This window comes from Equus przewalskii, chromosome 7 (genome assembly GCF_037783145.1).
Source record: "Equus przewalskii isolate Varuska chromosome 7, EquPr2, whole genome shotgun sequence".
NCBI classification, from domain to species: Eukaryota; Metazoa; Chordata; class Mammalia; order Perissodactyla; family Equidae; genus Equus; species Equus przewalskii.
The window spans coordinates 30,566,412-30,581,594 of NC_091837.1; the positions used below are offsets into that span (position 1 = coordinate 30,566,412).

A 15,183-nucleotide genomic window follows, 5' to 3' on the forward strand; every position below is an offset into this window, starting at 1 on the left:
GAGGCCCCGCGTCGGGAGCAGGTGTCAGCAGGGCCACACCCCCCGGCTCTGGGTGGGGTCCTTCCTTGCTTCTTCCAGCTTCTTGCGGTGGCCGCACCCTCAGCGCTCCTTGGCCCGCGGCGGCATCCTGCCAGTCTCTGCTCTGTTGTCACATCCCTTGTGTCCCTCTCCCCTTCTTATAAGGACCAGCCAAGTGGTTTAGGGCCGACCCCACTCCAGGATCACCTCACCTTAACTTAGCGGGTTCCACAGAAACGAGAAAACACTGTAGGGACATCGAAGCCCAAGTGTATCGGCTGGGAGGGTCGCAGACAGCAGAACCCACTTGGGGTGGTTTGGGCAGAAGCAGGTCTAACGACGATGGGAGGGCTGTGGGGGCTCCACGTGACTTTTCTGGGAACGCTCCATGGCCTCTGCCCCCTGGCATCTCTGTGTGGAGGGACCGGAAGTCTGATGTCCCCCTTGTCACATGTGGCTGTAGCGCGTAGTGTCTGTCACACGGTGGGATGCAGCTGGAAAAGAACAGTGGTCAGCGGCCTGTTCTCCGGTCTGGAAGGAAGCTGAGCGGGGCCTGAAAGAGCCTGCAGGGAGCCGCCCTGACTGGTCGCTGAGGCCAGCCCCGCCGCACGGTCTGAAGTCGTTGCTGTCTCCACAGGCAGAACAGTTCCTCCAGGGGCGCGGCCCCGCTATCAGTGCCTTTAGAAAACAAGTGGAGCCTCATCTGCTCCTCTGACCCGGGGCTGCCTCGGCCCTTCTGTCCCCAGGATGGCATTTAATGTCCCCAGGATGAGGCGGGAGGGATGAGGAGGGCGGGGAGTCAGGGTGGGACCCGCGCTTTCCCGTCACGGGGCGAGGGGCGGCTCAGGTGGTCGAGGCCGGGGCTGTGCTTTCTCTCTGCGGCTCTTGGACTCAGAGCAGCGTCCCCGGCCGCAGCATCAGCATGACGCAGGGCAGGTTGGAGAGGCAGATGCGCAGACCCCACCGAGGCAGCAGGAGTCTGGCGGTGGGTGAGGCCTGCCCCAGCGCTCTGCCCACTCCCGACCTGTCCTGTCCTGAGCTGAGCTGAGGGATGCTGGGCGCTGGTGCCAGTGGCCGGGGCTGAGCCTTCGTAGGAACTACGCGTCTCAGTCACAGGCAGTGGTAGGTGAGACAGCTCTGGCGTGTGGCCCTGCACCCAGGACACTGACCAGGACATCTGTGGTGAGTCCTCTTGTCTGTCTGATGCTGTCGCCTGGTGCTTCTGGGCCCTCGAGGGCCTGGGAGCCGTCTGAGTGGGACCTGGGCTGGAGGACAGAGGGCCTGCGGGGAGGACGGTGGGCTTCCCAAAGGACGCCCCTGCCTGCCCACCCCCAAAGTCTCTCTCCCCAAAAGAGGTCAAGGCAAGGAGGCTCTGAGTCTCTGAAGCTTTGACTCTTTCCCTGGCCCGATTGGGAGATGGCTGGCAGTCCCTATCCTGGTGGGGTGGCTGGTGGACCCTGGCTGGGTGGGGCAGTGGACAGTCTCGCACCACCCCCAGCCCAGAAGCAGAACTTGCAGATCAGCTTGGAGTCACTGAGCACAGACAGCTGAAGTCAACTCCGTCAGGAAAATCTGCTCTGGAATTGATTTCCAGTTAAACTTGTTGTTTCATCCCAGTCGATACCTGGGGCCTGTTCTAATCAGAAGAGGGATTTGGGCCCCCTATTTGGTGGCCACGTCTTTGCTCCACGCATTGGGCTCAGAGTCCAACTTTCTGTATTTAAAAATTAAAACACTCTTCCTGCATGATTGAAAGTAAGTGTCATTCATTAGTCATTTTGATGGTTTCAGGAATTCTTTTTTTTTAGGAAGATTAGCCCTGAGCTAACATCAGCCACCAATCTTCCTCTTTTTGCTGAGGAAGACTGGCCCTGAGCTAACATGCGTGCCCATCTTCCTCTACTTTATGTGTGGGACGCCTGCCACAGCATGGCTTGCCAAGTGGTGCCATGTCCACACCTGGGATCCAAACTGGTGAACCCCAGGCCACCAAAGTGGAACGTGTGCACTTAACCGCTGCGCCACCGGGCTGGCCCCTGTTTCAGGAATTCCTAATTACGCATTTGTTTTCTTGGGATTCTGGCTCTAGGTAAATTCTTTGCACCACCCCCTGCCCCTCCGTGGAGAGACTGGTTCTCCTGGAGGAGGTAGGGGAGGTGGCTTTGCTGGGCCGTGGACACAGCGTCACACACCCGGGCTTCACGGCGGTGTGTGATTCTTATGCCCAAGAAGGGAAAAGGCAGCTTGCTGGCTGCTGTTTGAGGGCCAGGGATCTGGGGCCATCTGAGCGTCCACGATGAGGACGGACGAGCAAGACTTGGTGGCCGCAGACAGGGCAGATACACACACGCGGCGTGGAAGGACGGCGAGCTGCGGGGTCTGGTGAGAACAGAGGGAGGCAGTAGATTGAGGTGTAAACACGGCACCACTGGGGAGGACGGAAAACACACGGGACAACCCTACGAACTTTGTGAGGAGACACGCCCATTTTAAGATAAATGTCAGATGCTCTGGGGGGGGCCTGCGGGCCGCGGGGAAGGAAGTGGGGACAGGGGTGGGGGCAATTAGTTAGTTTTGCGGCTGCGATAATGCAGATTGACACGAAGCGTCTGATGAACTCCTCTCTTGGCTGTTTGTAATGAGGTCCCGCCAACTGGAAGGTGGCTCCCTGTGCCCGAGGCCCTCATGCTGGGCTGTTCCACCGCTGGTTCTCAAAGTGGGGTCCCTGGAGCAGCGTTGGCGTCATCCGGGAGCTTGAAGAAATGCTGGTTACTGTTGTGATTATTTTTCATTTTAAAGCACTTTTTATCGTGGTCAGAGCGCCTCGTGTGAGCTCTGGGGCTGAACCGGGCACGCTGTGTGTGGCTGGCACCTGCCTCCTTGTCTCACATGGCCTCTTGTGAGAAGAGTCTGATCGAGCATCTTGCCATTTTTCTATTAGATTTTTCTTGTTGATTTGTAGATGTTTTTTATATGTTTTTGACATGGCTCTTTGTTATATCTATTAAATTCCTTTTGCCCTAAAATAAAAGGAAAAGAAATGCAAGTTCTCAGCCCCACCAGCTGGGAGACAAGCCCTGAGCTCTGGCGCTCCCCGCTCCTGCCAAGGAGCCTGCTCGAGAGGCGCCCGCCCTGCGGCCTCTCCCTCCGCCCGCTCGGCTGCTCCTGGGCAGCTGGGGCTTCCCGTTGCCTGCAGACAGAGCCTGTCTCGATGGGGACTCAGTGTGAGTGGACGAACTCATTAAGAGGCGTCACTGTGAGGGGCTGGCCCGTGGCCGAGTGGTTAAAGTTCTGCGCACCCTGCTTCAGAGGCTGGGGTTCTCGGGTTTGGATCCCAGGTGCGGACCTGCTCCACTCCTCAGCCATGCTGTGGAGACGTCCCACATACAAAATAGAGGAAGACTGGCCTGGGTGTTAGCTCAGGGCCAATCATCCTCAGCAAAAAAAGAGGAGGATTGGCAGCAGATTTTAGCTCAGGGCCAATCCTCCTCACAAAAAAAAAAAAAAAAAAAAAGAGGCATCACTGTGCCTGATCCTGGTGTCAGGCAGCCATAAGTCTTGCTCTTCCTGTAAAGACGGACAACAGCTCCTAAAGCAACCGTGCTTGTCTGGGTCGGACAAGCAACCACATTAGAGGGCTGGGGCTGGGAGGAGGAAGAGGCTGCGGGTGGGAGAGCAGCCCGAGGGGGGTGGGCAGGAGGACCCCGCTAGTTGGGACCAGAGGCTCCTATCTTGTCACGACTGAGGGGTCTGCCTTCGGGAGCAGAGCAGGGTCGTGGGTCTGGGGCTCCTGCTGCCCATTCCCCTGGAGTGGAGTGCGGTGCCCTTCCAGAAGGGCTGCCACTTCCTCCCGCAGGCCTGAGCTTTCCTGCTGTGCTCTGACCCCAGGTGGGCACCCGGCAGGGACCCAGGATCGGCTGCCCTGGGCCCCCACCCAGCAGGCGGTCTCGGTGATGCACAGTGGACCCCCAGCTGCCAGTGGGCCGAGGGTCCCCCTTTGGGTCCCTTCAGGCCAGCAGAGACCTCTGGGCCCCCACTCCTCTCATCCCTGATTTAAAAACCAATCATTTCTTGTTACAGAATATCGTATCATAGAATAACTGTAGAAATTATAATTATAACTAATTGTAACTTTATTAATTATTTTAAATGATTAACATAGTAACTAGTTATATAACGATGAACAATAACTATATCATTAATATATACTAATTATTAACTATAATAACTGTATAATTAATAGTTAATACATTTTTAATTTATATTATTTACATTGAAAAGTGAGATTATTACAATAATTACTATAGATATTAATTGCAAGTACAATTTTAATTACAGAAAAATGATAGGATGTAATTTTCTTATTATAGATATGGTAGGAAAGCAAAACTGAGACCTGAGAAATCTCTTCTTAAACTCACTCCTGACGGTAATCACTGCCGTGTTGGGTGTATTTGCCTCCAAACCTTTCTGTACAAACACGTGTTTGATTTACTAAGCAGGATTACACTTTATGCACTTTTTAGACAAAAGTTTTTTTGATGGGGTACAATTTACGTTTAATAAAATGTACATTTTAAAAAGCATTTTCTCAGTTTTTAATTTTTTCATTTTTAAATAATTTGGCAAAAAAAGCTGCAAAATCAGAGCAAAGAATTCCCGTGTGCCCTTCTGCCAGCTGCCCGGCTCCCGCGGCCACAGCCACCTCAGAGGTGACAGGACAGGACAAGACAGCGGCCCACCCGAGAACCCCGCTGGCCGTAGCGCGAGGGAGCAGCGCCAGGACCTCGGCATCTGGTGCGTGTCACATGGCAGGACTGCGGCGGTTACTGGCGAGGTTGCCCATGGGTCTCCTTTCCGGTTCAGGGTGATCCAACTGCAGGGCCGGCCTTTCAGGGTCTGCAGGATTGGCCTTTTGGGGTCAGCGGGGTTGGCTTTTCGGGGTCTGTGGGGCCGGCCTTTTGGGGTCTGCGGGGCTGGCCGGCGGCTCCTGATTTGCTCTTCTCCCTTCTCTGCGTGTCTCGCTGCAAACGCGCCCACCTCGCTGATCTTTCCAGAACCGGCTCTACGCTCGGCGGTCTGTGAGGTGTGTGTTTTCAGGTCACGCGTTTCTGCCCCTGGCTCTCTCCTGCTGCGGCTCGCTGGGTTCTTCTTGCTCTTCTTTCCTGGTTTCTGGGATGGGATGTGGGTGAGGGTCTCACGTGTGTGCCGAGGTCCCACGAGCGTCCTGCTGCGCACTCCTTAGCCCCGTGCGCGTCCCCACATCAGAGGGGTCTTTCATAGCCTCCAGGGGGTCCCAGCCCCCGCTGTTCTGTCCACGCGGCCCTGGCGGGGAGTCCCACTCCTTGTTTGACGCGGGTGTGGGCACGGTCCCAGGTCAGGCCCTCCCTGCAGGTGCCGCCGTCCCGCCTCTGCGGTCGGGATCGGGACAAAGCCTGCACCTGCTTTGCCTGGCGCTGCAGACCAATGCCCCCGCACACCAGGGACGTGTCTTCATTACCCTCGCCTGGCTCTCTGTTCTGCTTTTGAATTTCCTTCTCAGGGACACCGCAGATCCTGATGCAGACGCAGCTTCGTGAGGACGCCGAGCGGTTTATCATCTCCTTCCGGTTCTTCCCTCTGGGCGAGCATCTCCGGTCGGTGTGGGCGCCTCAGGCTTCCCCTCCGTCGGCGATTCGGTGCTTAGCCGTGCTCGTTCTGATCTCTGCTCCATCGGATTTCCTTTTCAGTTTCATATTATGTGGCTTTGAGCCTCCTTTTGTTTCTTTAACTGTGAAATCTGTGGTTTTCCTCTCATTCTTCAGTTTTGTCATCTAATCTCTAAGCTCTTCTTTTAAAATGTTTTCTTCCAGGACAGTGTCTGTCTGTCTTTTGTCAGCTCCTCCCTCCTCTCTTTCTTTTTTACTTTCTTCATCTTCTTTCTTCTCTCCCCTCCCCTCCTGTCCTCCACTGAGGCACCTTAGGGGCTGCTGGGCTGTTTCTTCTTTTGTGTTCACGACAGGTCACGGGCCCCGTGCTCAGACCCGCTGTGAGCTCCTGTTTCCTCCACACCCTCTCATCGCCCGACCTGCTGGCTCCCTCTGGGCTCCCGTGGGAGACGGGACACAGAGACCGGAAGGAGGAGAGACCAGCGGCCCGAGGGGTCTTGATGGGCACAGGGACTTCTTTCCCCCTGCAGCCCCCACAGCCCCTCAGAGAAGCAGAGCAAGCCCCCTGAGGGGACATTTCTGTCTCTGTGGGGACATTGGAGCACACCCGGCTGCTGTGGCTGGAGGACCACGCACTGGATGCTGCGTGAAGGCGGGTTCCGAGGTTAGAAAGGACAGAATGTGGAGCCCACGCAACCGTGACCTTTGGGAGAAATGAGCCCAGTTTTGAATCTGTCACTTCAAAACCCATCGTGTGGCTGCGTTTGCTGAAATGACTACTGTTCCCAGGGCCACAGGCCTGTCAGCCATCCCTGAGTCACCAAAGAAAGATCGCCCCATCGATTCGTATTAGCTCAGAGAAGCCATGTAATTTAATTTTAAAATGACTATTGGAGCTTAAAGAGCAAGAGAAATAACAAGACTTCTCATCTTATTTATCTGCAGCAGTTAGCTGAGCGACTTATCAAGGTTGTCAGTTTAATTAACTTTGACCTCTGGGGAGCGGCTCTTATCAATATGAGGAGGCAGCATGGCTGTGCCGAGCTCCACGGGTCCACGACGCGAGTTCATGCAGCTTTTCTGGGGGCGTTTGGGGCTCTTGGAGCCTGAGGGCTCACATCCCATTGGCCCTGCATCCGGCAGGCAGCAATTCTGTTACCCATTTCATCTCACCCCCGTGGGACTCAATTTCATCTCACCCCCGTGGGACTCAATTTCATCTCACCCCCGTGGGACTCCAACCCACATTCTGAGGAGCTCCGAGGCAGGGCTCACGGCTGGGCCTCTGCCCACAGTCCGTCCCTTCCCCAGAGGGTTCTTTTCTGTTCAGTGTTGCAGATTTGAAACAAAACCAAAGCCGAGCGTTCAACAGCACAAGCTTTATTCAACGGCCAAAGAACCGAGAAGTCGGAACTCTGTTTACAAGCCGACTTCTCAGCCCTGGGGCGATTCGGCAGCTGTTATAAGGGGTCCAGGTAACGAAGGGGAGGAATATTCACAGTCGGGAACTGGGCAGCTTTTCAGGCGAATAGGGTGCCACCTCCTTTCTTCCCCTCTTTGGTTTGTTTCCAGTCATTGTAAACTGGCGTGGTGTCAGCGGGTGTGTTCCATGCTATGACAGTGTGTTACGAGGAGCGTGCAATGAGCTGCGGGCTACGTCAGGCCGAGTCAGACGGCCATGTTGCCTTGAACCGGTTTAGACTGGTGCTGACTACAGGCCTCAGCCGTCTTCTCCTCCTCCCTTTGCGGTTTCCTGCAAGCTAAAGGTAAAATGTAGGCTTGTCCTGAGCAGGTGGTGGTTAATATCTCCCGGGGTTGGGGCCGCGGTAACACTCGGCCACTCTCTCTTCTTCCTGCCTCTGTTCTCAGATCCCTGAGCTCCTGGGGCAGGTCACATCTCCTGCTTCCTTTGACCCTGACCCGTGTTTGGGCATCCGTGTCCGACCGTGGCCGCCTGTGGGCCCGGCGAGAGAGAAATGGGACGTGGTTGCTCTAAGCTGCTCTGAACCTTCAAGGCCCTATTCCTGTGAGTGGTGGAATTCATCTCAGCTGATTCAGAGGCCTCCTCGCCACCTCCCCGGGGCCCACGTTCCGGTAGCCTCTCAGGACATGACAATGAAGACGCCTGCTCCCCAGACAGAGTCGTTTGCCTCCTGGGATCACCAAGAGGGGACAGCCCCAGCATGCTGGTGCTGGTGCAGTAGCCCACAGGGCTGGTGAGCTTGGGTGGGAGAAATCACATCTTTATCTTCACTAACTTCTAAACGGAAAGTAGCATTTCCTCCAGTTATAGATACTCTTGGTTCTCATATTTGCGATAGTCAAGCTCTAGAGCGTCGCCGTGAACATGGAATCAGTGGGTACCAGGCTGTTGCTCCAGGGGAGACGCTGGGTTGGGTTCCTGCAAGGCCCTGGTCACAACATTTTTGTCAACTGATCAATAGATATCTTTACTGATGAGTGTGTCTGTTTAAAGACACCTCATCATCTCACATCTCAGAAACGGGTCATCGCTGAAATGGGAGTACCAGTGTCCTGGGGCCGCCGTGACACAGCACCACAAACGTGGGGGCTCAACCGCAGGAACTTATCCTCTCAGACTGGGGGTGGGAGTCCCAGGGCCGGGTGTCGCAGGAGGGCTGGCTCCTTCTGGGCCCAGAGGGAGTCTGGTCCCGGCCTCTCTCCAGCTCGAGGTGCCGCCAGCAGCCCTGGGTGTTCCTGGGCTGTGGGTGCCTCACTCCAGCCTCTGCCTGTCTTCGCCTGGCACTGTCCCTCCGCGTGTTTCTGTGTCCTACTCTCTTCTTCCTGTGAAGACGCCAGTGACTGGGTCAGGGCCCACCCTGCTCCTGGGTCAATGATCGCTAATCACATCCACAAGGCCCTTTTCCCAGTAAGTCCCGTCCTGAGGTTCCGGGTGGACACACTCCTTGGGGTCACTGTCGACCCCAGCACAGGAAGGGACCGCCTCACTGGCCGTCGGTGTCCACGGCAGCTGCTACCACCGAAGGCACCCTGAGCAAGCTGGTTGCAGTGGCGCTGCCGGCGAGCCTTCTGAGCTGCGGGCTCCCACCTGGCCAGCAGCTCCTCTGTGCCCCTTCGATGCTCCTGGAGCGTGGGTTGTCCGAGCAGAGTCTTTGTGGGTGGTGTGGGCGCCAGCCACACCCCTGCCGCTCTGCGTGGCGTTTGCCCTGCAGAGGGAGCCCCGCCTTGGTGGCCTTCCAGCCACTGTGGGGAGGGCAGCCCCTCCCGTCCTCCCCACTCCTCGACCAGCTGGGACAGGCCATTCTTTGTCGGCTCCCGGGAGGGGTGTGCTCAGGCACCAGGCTGGATTCCAGCCACATCCCTGGGACCCTAGGGGAGGGAGGGTCGCCGGCATGGGCCAGGTGTGAGACCCAGTTCCCAAGGACGGTTTCTGACTCTGGTGGAGCCAGCAGGGGGCCTCCTTCCATGGCTGGAGCCCTCGTGAGAAGGGGGAAGAGGGACTCAGAGACACGACAGGTCAGGGGGTGATGGAGGCAGAGACGGGGGATGTGTCTACAGGCCAGGGGACACCAAGGACGCCGGCGGCCCCCAGAGGCTGGACGAGGTAGCAGAATCCTGCGACAGCTCGCGTCTGGACTTCCAGGCTTCAGACCGTGAGAGGAGACCATCCTGCTGTTTTAGGCCCCCACTGCGTGGTTCTCTGTCACGGCAGCCCCAGGACCCTGATCCGGGAGGGCCTATGAGTCAGGACCACTTGTCCCGAAGGGCGGGCAGCCCAGGGTCGGGGTCCCAGGTGGGTGAGGCAGGACGGCATGTGCGGCGGCTCTCAGGCTGACCTGGGCGCAGGGATGTGCCCGCTGAGGGCCCCACACTGCCTGCCAACGGTTGGTTGGCGGTTCAGCGCCCGAGGCTTCCCAGGCTCTAGGTCGGCACCAGAGCAGTGAAGGCTTTGGTGGGAGGTGGTAGGAAGCCGGGTGGCTGGTGCCCAGGTCGAGGCTGAACAGCAGACAGGATGCCCCCAGCGGCCTACGAGTGTCGTGTGGATGGTGACTTGGAAGTGGCAGGCAGCTGGGAGATGGGCCTCCCGGAGCTTGGCGACGGCCCGCCCGGAGGTCTGCGAGTCTCTCAGGGCCAGCGGTGGGGGGCCTGGAAGGAGTCTCTTGGGGTCCCCTCCTCAGGGGCCAAGGGCCACTGTGAGTGGAGACAACACCCCTTACTGTCCGCGTGACCTGCCCTGCGTCCGCAGAGACCCCGGCTCTGTGCCCTGTGGCCCTGAGTCACCCCGTTCCCTGTGGGAGACCCGACACCTTGAAGCAGAAGGAGACGCTTCCTCGGAGCCCCAAGACAAGCATGCCCGTGGCCATCCTTGCCTGCCCGGGGTGGAGGGGCGGGTAGGATGGGGCCCCTCTGCCTGAGGCATCCCCTGGCCTGTGACCCTGCGTGTCCTCTGCCGCCAACCACAGAGACATACGTGCTTTCACAGGCGAGCTGTTGATTTTCCTCTGGTGTTTTCCACACAGCCGCTCATCTCCCGTCAGCGACGCTGTGGCAGAGCAGCAGCGTCTGAGGCTGAAGGGCAGACCATGGTGATGGTGACGGTCAGGGACCCACCAGGGGAACCTGGGGAGGGAGGGCGTTCCTTTTCCAAACCTCAGGGGCGCTCCCGGGTCCCCTCCCAGGGAAACTTCTTGAGCTTCCAGAACGCCGGGGTGGGGGGGGGGACAGCCAACAGTCATCTGGAGCCACATAACAGAGCCAGTTTCTCCTGGAGAACTTTGACGACTTCAGAGAACAGTAGTTCCTCGGGGGGTGAGGTGCAGGGATCCACAGAGCAGCCGGGCTCCGCGAGGCCGCACACAGCCGGTGCTAACTCAGTGCCTGCCCGCCAGCGGCCCACCAGGCCCCACTCCTGCCTCCTGCCGCCGCTGTGCTCGGAACAACGTGCTGAGGGAGTGAGCACCTGAGAGCGTGAACAGAGGACCAGCAGGCCGTGTCCCTTCTCCTGCCGGGAGGGCCCAGGACAGGCTTCGGGGTGCCGTGGGCAGGGGGCAGGACCTCCACACAACCTGCGGCCTCCTTGTTCACACATGATTAGGAATCTCAGGCAAGGGTTAAGTGACGCTGGGCCCTTCTGGTGTGGGAATGGCGGTGAGGCAAGGATGCTGTGCTCCTGTCCGGGCTCCTGTCCACCCGACCCCGCACTCCCTGACTGAATATGCCAGGCCGAGGGCTCAGCCCTGAAACCTACTAAGGCCCAGAACGCCCTGGAGGCTGAAACCACGACCCCCGCACCCCTCTGTGCCTGCAGTTGGGCCAGAGACCCCAGGACAGGCCGGGCGCCAGGACCAGGGAGGGGACTTCAGACCCCAGTGCCCCTCGTCCCGTTTCCTCTTCCGGGCCAGCCCCTCCCTCAGCTCCGGGGCTCTTGCTGCAAGTAGGCCTTGTCCCGGATTCTCAGAGACTCTCCACCCTCGTGTCTGCTGGGTCCCTGACCACCCTGGCAGGCGTGCCTTCGGCCTGGGGCCCAGGGGGGCTGCCTCTCCCACCTGAACCAGGAGCTGGGGGATGCCCCGCTCCTGCTGTCTCCTGAGGACCCCGCTCCCTGGGCCAAATCCCACCTCAGGTTCCCCTCCCTCAGACAGTCTGAGCCGGAACCAAGATTCATTGGAGCGAGGAGCCCTTTTATTTGACAAAATTAAATTCCGATGCCCATTATCTCTATCAGGAGCAGAGGAAAGAGGAAACCTCTGCAGGTTTGCTGTTTTCATCGGAAGCATCTGCCTATTCACAGCCTCTCCCAGAGCACGGCTGTTAGGTTTGTTACCCACGAGCCATTTTAAACAAACGGCGTGGGTTTTTCTGATTTTGCTTCAGACCCAATTCATAATTGAACTAATGAAAGAAGTGGGCCTGTTATTAAGTTTTACTAAATTCTATTTGCTTGAATCTCTGCCATTTAAAAGATCACTGCTGCTGAAAAAGGAAAAGACACTGGGCGGCAGGCCGAGCGGAAGGAGGAAGTTTGGGGTCAAGCAGACCCAAGTCTGAGCCCTGACCTGCCTCGTGTCCACCCCCAGCCTCTGCCCCCCACCCGGAAAGGGGGCACAGAAGTCCTCAGGACCACTTAGGGTTATTCCAAGAATTAAGGGGGATTAAGACGTCGCGTTCTCAGCACGTTTCTCCCTCCTCCTTCTCCTTCCTGTGAGGATGGTTGCCGGCACTTTCCCAAGCAGGTGGGACAGGAAACCGGGGGGCAGCTGACCGTCTCTGTTCTCACAGGACCACTCGTGTGTCCCTTTTCGGTCACGTTCACGACGCGGAGAGGAGGCTCATCGTCCGGGATTTCTGGGAGAGCGAGAGCAGCGGTGTGCTGGTCAGCGTCCCACGACCGGCTCTCTGTAAAGCTCAGCCCAGTGTGTAGTGTGGTCCACGCCCGTTTATGAATATTTCCACCTCGGACAATTCAGGCTGCCAGGCTGCCAGCTCGGAACACAGAGCCGGGAAGGGACGCAGGGGCGCAGCCACCACCCACCACAGGTGTGACAGCCACGAGTAATCTCAGGGCATAGAAGTAACAAAATAGAGCCGATCACTGGGAGCCGGTGGGCATTGAGTATTTATTACCTTTGTTTTTAATATAACTTATTTAGTTGTAAGTTCATGTAATTTATTTTTAGTAATAGCTGTGTTTCACAACTGGTTCACAAAGTTCCTGAAAATGTAAAACTTGGCTCCTGCTGCAAGCTGGTGTGGTCCAGCCGTGGACAGCCCTGGGTGTGCCAGAAGCATGCCTGGTCCCATCGTGGGTGCCCTTCCGTGAGACCCCAGCACCCAGCTTGGCCCTGGGTGTGGGGATGTCAGCCTGCACTGGACGGAAAATCCTGCTCTTGGGGCCCCTGGAGGGAAGGGTGACCTCCAACCTTGCTCCAGCTTGTCAGTCAGGAAATCCCGTTGTCCCATGGTGATGACCCGTGGGCGCACCTGCCGCTTGGCTCCCAGACCCACTTCCCGCCTGCACTCCCTGCTCTGCGACGCCGTGAGCAGCATCTCCTGTGGTTCCTCGTCCTTTAGTTCCAGGCTCGGCCGGAGGAGACGCTGGTGGACAACTGGGGGCTGGAGAGCAACCAGGCTGTTTTCCCTTCATGTCTCCACCTTCAGGGCATTCCTGGTGGGGCTTGTTGCTTCCAATGCTTCTTCTGTAGTCCCATCCCCACAAGCGGCCCCCGCTCCCGGCCTCCAGTAACACCGCCTTCCCCTGGGTCCCTCTGGCCAGTGCAGGATGAGGCCCTGGATGCCGCGGTGTCCCTGTTCAGAGGCTCAGCCCTTCCAGGGTGTGCCTAATCTGCCCCCCCACAATAAATCCCCTTGTTTGATGGATGGGACCCTCCTGGTACAGTCGGGGTGGCCTCAGCCTCAGACCAGTGGTTAAAGAACAGGTAAAGAAGAGCAATTATTTGGCCTTAAGGGGAAAGAAGTGTGGACACAGGGTCAGAGGCTTCGGGGGACTGGGTTGGCTTCAGCCCAGTCCGTGGATGGCGTTAGAGTTTGTTCTGAACCCGGGATTATGGTGATGGATCAACGGAAGGGTGTGTCACTGTGAATTAGAAAGACCTGTGAACTCAGCCCCAGCAAGGGCGTGTCTGGGGTGCAGGCGGGGATCCAGACCAGCAGGGACGGGCCCGCCAGCTGCGGCCAAGTGTCAACCGCAAAGCCGTGCAGGGAGCATCTCCACAGCGCCGCGTGTGGCCGGGAGCTGCAGTGGCAGCGCTGGGTGTCGTGGTCCATGAGCAGCTCTCCTTCAGCTGGTATTTGGGGGTGCGCTCTGCACTGAGTGACCCCAGGACTCTCGGGCAGTTCTTCTAGAGAAGGGCAGGCTCCAAGAGGGGCATGGCTGCCCAAGAGGCAGGTCGGGACCAAAGTGAATAAAAGGAAGTGAGCTCCACGATCATGTTTTATGAAGAAGGCATTTTGTTCCATCTCAGTTTTGATAAACCAAGAGCCTCACACCAGAGTGTGGACAGCACCTCCGCCCTGGCTGACCCGCCCCGTCCTGCTACCTGTGGACCAGCTCGGTGCCCCGCCAGCTGCCCCGTCCTCCTGGGTCCTGGTGCCGGGGCAGGAGCAGGGGGCCAGCTGATCCTGACGGACAGCAGGCCTTCGAACACGGGGACGTACCGTGAACCAAGAGGATGGGAGGTTTGGTGAGATGCTGAGAAGAACTTTTCCAGGCGTGAGCTTTTCTGTGAGATCCCCTGTGGGCTACAAACGGCCGACTGCGACGCAACTGGCAACCTGATGAATTGTGACACATACGCTTCGAAAGTTGAGCTTGTGACAACATCTGCCGTAACCACGGGCGGTGCATGGCGTGCTGACGGCTGCTGCGCATCCCTGGAGAAACATCCGGATGCTCGTGGACCCACAAGCGGCTGACTGCCCACCACCATCGTCTTAAATGTGGGGAAGATGTGGGCTAGAGCAAGTGCTTTTCTGGGGCTTGGGTTGGAGCCGGCAGAATTCTCTGCTGAGCAGGGAGAAACTGGACCCTTCAGAGCTTCTCTCAGCAGCAGGAGGCACAGACCTGGAGCAATGGGGGGTCAGGGTCCCCAGGGAAGGAGAAGAGGAGGAGGAGGTCCTGGGGGATGGGTGTCCAGTGGGCAGGGCACCAGCCTGGGGTGGACAGTGAAGTGCAGACTCATCGCGTCTCCCCAGGCCGACACCCATGGACGCCTCACCAGCATGTCCCCCAACCCCAAGGGCAGGTCAGAGCCCCCACTGCCCAGACCCCTAGTCGCACGGCATGTGCTGCTTGCTCACCTCCCCGGGGGCTGACCTTCAAGAAAACTCCCCACGGATCGGAGATCCCCAGCACCACCAGGAAGGACTCCTCCTCTCCCAGGAAGATACCCACTGGCATGAGTGACTGGCAGCTGTCCTTAGAAAGGCAGCCGCTCCCTGTCCTCTCCGAGGGGTGGGCCCTGGTCGCAGCAAGCGGAGAACAGGTAAGATCTGCGGCCCCTGCTCGAGGCCTGTTGTCTAGAAACCCTGCCAGCCTGCGTTCCAGGTTACTCAGCAAGAATGGGGAGAAGCCTGGAAGTTTCCCACGGCACCCACAATTTCTGCCCCAGGAGACCACCAAAGGGTGTTGGAGACCCCGTGTGTGGGAAGAGCTGGGTGGTCTGGTTTGTGGGTGCTTGTCATCCTATCTGCTGTCCATTCCCACTGCCAGGTGTGCCAAGCCTGCCCTGGGGTCCCGCGCCCCTGGACGCCTGAGGCCGTCCACTGCCGGGCAGGAGGGAGGAGCAGCTAGTATTGGGTGCCGCTGGGCACTGGGCCTGGTGGGGGAGAGGGGAGGGCAGAACCTTCCGCCCAGCTTCTCTCCCCGTGTCCTGCAATTTGCACAGCAACCATCAGGTCCCGTCCTGCTCAGAGACGCATCTTGGAGGCCCTAGGACAGCTCTGGGGGTGCTCCTTCTCAGCTCCAGGTGTCCCCTGGAGCCGACGTCAGGGACAATACATACACAGATGGGCGTGG

The 15,183-nt window shown here is 58.1% G+C and overlaps 1 protein-coding gene and 1 long non-coding RNA gene across 3 annotated transcripts in view; one reads left to right on the forward strand and one right to left on the reverse strand.

Moving 5' to 3' along the window:
• Nucleotides 1-576: 576 nt before the first annotated feature.
• LOC139084491 (uncharacterized) lies at nt 577-7,956 on the forward strand. Of its 2 annotated transcripts, none has more exons than XR_011541910.1 (7): nt 577-1,200; nt 4,654-4,815; nt 5,076-5,104; nt 6,020-6,330; nt 6,997-7,141; nt 7,239-7,432; nt 7,536-7,956. It is a non-coding gene; the product is annotated as an uncharacterized lncRNA (long non-coding RNA). The 2 variants fall into 2 exon arrangements; XR_011541911.1 differs by having other exon boundaries at nt 906-1,200; nt 4,697-4,815.
• Nucleotides 7,957-12,246: 4,290 nt separating this feature from the next.
• GALNT9 (polypeptide N-acetylgalactosaminyltransferase 9) overlaps nt 12,247-15,183 on the reverse strand; it is a 98,345-nt gene continuing 95,408 nt past the window's right edge. Inside the window, exon 12 of the transcript XR_011541908.1 lies at nt 12,247-14,229. The gene's annotated coding sequence lies outside the window, so the exon portion shown is untranslated. The remainder of the gene's footprint in view (nt 14,230-15,183) is intronic.